Here is a 3,262-nt window from a genome sequence, read left to right on the forward strand (position 1 = left end):
GTAGTAAAACTCATGCCAGGAACAGAGAGAAAATTCTGGTAAATCTGTGTTCATTTGCATATTTTTCTAATGGTATTGGCGTTAGAAATCAGGGGCAACATATTTTTTTTACTTTGTAAATGAGGTCAGCTTGGATGAAAAGCAACTTGTTTGATGATTTAGTGTCTGCTTCATTTGGAAGTGCCTTATAAATGAACTCCCTGAACTGTTGGACCAATTTAATAGTCTTTTCTTCACTGCGGTTACATTTTGTGACCATCTGCATAACACCCTTGGGCACCTTCTTAGACTGTGTGCCATTTCTGCCATTCCTCTTCTCTGAAGAGAAAAATTAGTTTATGAGCTGAATGACTCTTTTTTTTTTTCCCCTTTCCTCTGTATTTCAATCATGGTCTTGCACCATACTGTTCTGTCCTAAAACAGGAACTAAACTATGACAATCCTCCAGCTTCCCTTATTCATAAGTCTCTAACCTGTTGTCTGTCCTCACTTTCTGGTAAACTCATAGGTGGTGAGCAGCGTCCCTGAAGACTCAGTGTGACTGCCGAGCCGTCGGAGACGCCTGTAACTCACCGCAGTCTAGATCCTGGGATCATCTCTCCTCGCTGGGCTGTGAGAGCAGACCCCACCCTCCACACCCGCTCCTCCTGTCCAACCCCTCACTGAAGATGACGACAACAATGTGACCACTAGGCTCGGTCAGCTCCATGTGACCTGCTATTATGGATCTGAGAATCAGCATACACTGAACCAACACTCATCCAGGTAATTCATCTTCACTGTGGTCTTCAAACATAACTCTAGAAGATAGAATTCAATCACCATAAAGTACACGACTTCTACTAGACACTGCTTGGCTCCACTTCCTGTGGCTGATTTTTTCCTATGTATATTGACAGAAACTTTTTTTTTTTTTTTTTTTTTTTATACATGTTCCCAGTACATTTTTGACCATTAGGTCACTTCCTCAATCTGGAGACTCACGGCTTCAGTTAGTGTCTCAGCTGGTTAAAAAAAAAACCCACTAAGGAACAGGAAGTGTGACAGTGGTGTAAAGCTGTAGTGAGAACTGAAAACTGTTAAAATGGTAAAAACTTTCACATTGTGTATGGTGTAGATTTTTTCAAAACAGCAGTGTAGTTTGGAATTTAAAATGGTGTGATTTTTGTATCGCAGTGAAATATTTCCCTCCGTGCCTGTATTGTTGTTGCTATTACAGACACATTTTTACATTAAACTGACATAGATGGACATTGGACTGAAGGACTATAGGGATCAGTGTTTTTTGCACATTATAATGGCAAAACAAAAGCATATGTTAATGGAAGTGAATGCACACATAAACAATCTGTGAGCTTCATTTACCTGCTGACCTGGGGTTAATAGGAATTTCACTAATGTCACATTTAGTTGTTTTATAGTTATAAAAGCCCCCCCATCCCCCCAACACCTTGCTTTTGACTTCCTGTATTTACCAACCCCTGTCATTGTTGTCCACTTCAAATATTTTAGTACCTACCGAGCGCATGATCGCGATAAAGCAAGGACAAAGAGAGCATACTGAACCGTAGATTGGATAAAGGGAAAACAAACCCAGAGTCTGAGACGGAAGGAAAGAGAGAGAGAAGAGGAGAAACATGTTGTGAGTGTTTGTGTTTAAATTGTGTGGCTTTATCTTTGTCCGTCTGTGTACGTATCTTATCCAGGGTTTTTGTCGGGAGTGTGTAGTAGTCTCGCTCCCATTTCCCTTCTGTAGCAGAGCGGCACAGGAAGGCTGGCTGGTTGGCTGGCCACACCGGAAAGGAAACAGTCTCTATCTAATAGCAGATGGAGGACAGTATGTGCTTACACTGCAAAAGCACACGCACACACTCTCGACAACATGCAAGTACAGTAGCTTTTAATAGAAGTGCGACCCAGATTGCACATCACAAAAGTGAGCTATGGATAATGTGAGGTTTTCAAGGAGTTCTAGTTGAGTGAAGATGGAGGAGAGTTTGGTGTTTCAAGTAAACTTTTTCATGCATTTCAAAATACAAAGGACGCTCTTTTTCTTCCTTGGAAGTTGTTTTGCCCTCTTGGCTTTTTTTTTTTTTTACGTCTTTCCTCTCTGTAGTTTTACTTTCCATATTGGTTTGCAGCTTCCTAACCCCTAGACTTCTGTTTACTGCTGAATAGCAGACCTGAGAAAACAGTATTTGCACACAGACTCTTGTTTTTACTTGCACATGGTCTTTGCAGGATTTCGTTCACTAAATGGAAAAAAGCCTCATGTAAGGCATGAAAATGTCTTTGAAACAGTGAAAACATTGTTTTTTCCAGTGATCCAAATCTTTTTCTGCATTTTATGAGATTATCTCTACAGTTTTGTTTTCCTTCTCATCTCATAGGTAGAGATGTTAGCAGAGACTTTCACCCTTGTGTTACCCTCCTGTAGCTGCCGGTCAAACAATTTGTCTGTTGTTGACATTAGGAGATACCCAATCTGTCACCTCCTTTCCCTTCCTGTGCTTGGTGTCCAGGATTTGTGATGCCCCGTCATGCCTCTACGTCCACATGCAGCACTGTTATGCTGTGCTTTTGACAGCCGTGTGTGAAAACTGGAAGTTTGGCTTCCGTCTTCCAAGAGGGCAGCAAGTTCTCTTGAGATTTCTTTGTGTGCGTGTCTGTCTGTATTCACATTCTTGTGACAAGCCTGCTTAGGATGAAGGACAATGGGGCTCACCATGGTGCCCAAGGCCCCTCTAAATGACTCATATTCCTGTCGATTTCAAGCTGAGGGCAAAGAACAAGGTCGTACAAACTTTATCAACAGTGCCGCTCGTAATGTTCTTGTCAGCCACTTTGTTCATGTGGCATTTGGGTTTGGTTGCATTATCTCTCTGGTTCTCAGAGAAGGCAGGCATCTCTTTACATCAGTAATCACTGCTCCTCTGTGAATTGGGACTGTGCCATGAAAATATCCGTTTTTTTTTCTTTTTTCAATATTTTTTGTTGTCAAACCTGTTATTGTGGGATGTGCGATAAAGAGACTGCTATTGTTGGAAAGTGATGTGTTATCACTGTGGTTTTTGCTATGGCAACTGGAGCTGTGTGACAAATCTTACACTCCGTGCAGACAGTCTGGGGACATTTAAAGAACCCGAGGACAGGGGTCCTTGTATTCCTTTGACAGGTGGGTTTTCTTTAATCTGCATCTACACTGGGCCAAACAGACTTGCTCTGTGTCTGCATAACAGCAGAGGCAGACTCCTCATCCACG

The 3,262-nt window shown here is 41.9% G+C and overlaps 1 protein-coding gene across 1 annotated transcript in view; it reads left to right on the forward strand.

Moving 5' to 3' along the window:
* Positions 1–649: 649 nt before the first annotated feature.
* Positions 650–3,262, forward strand: part of ptprea (protein tyrosine phosphatase receptor type Ea) — a 25,995-nt gene continuing 23,382 nt past the window's right edge. Inside the window, exon 1 of the mRNA XM_083904020.1 lies at positions 650–765. The gene's annotated coding sequence lies outside the window, so the exon portion shown is untranslated. The remainder of the gene's footprint in view (positions 766–3,262) is intronic.

This window comes from Microchirus variegatus (genome assembly GCF_963457635.1).
Source record: "Microchirus variegatus genome assembly, chromosome: 17".
Lineage (NCBI taxonomy): Eukaryota > Metazoa > Chordata > Actinopteri > Pleuronectiformes > Soleidae > Microchirus > Microchirus variegatus.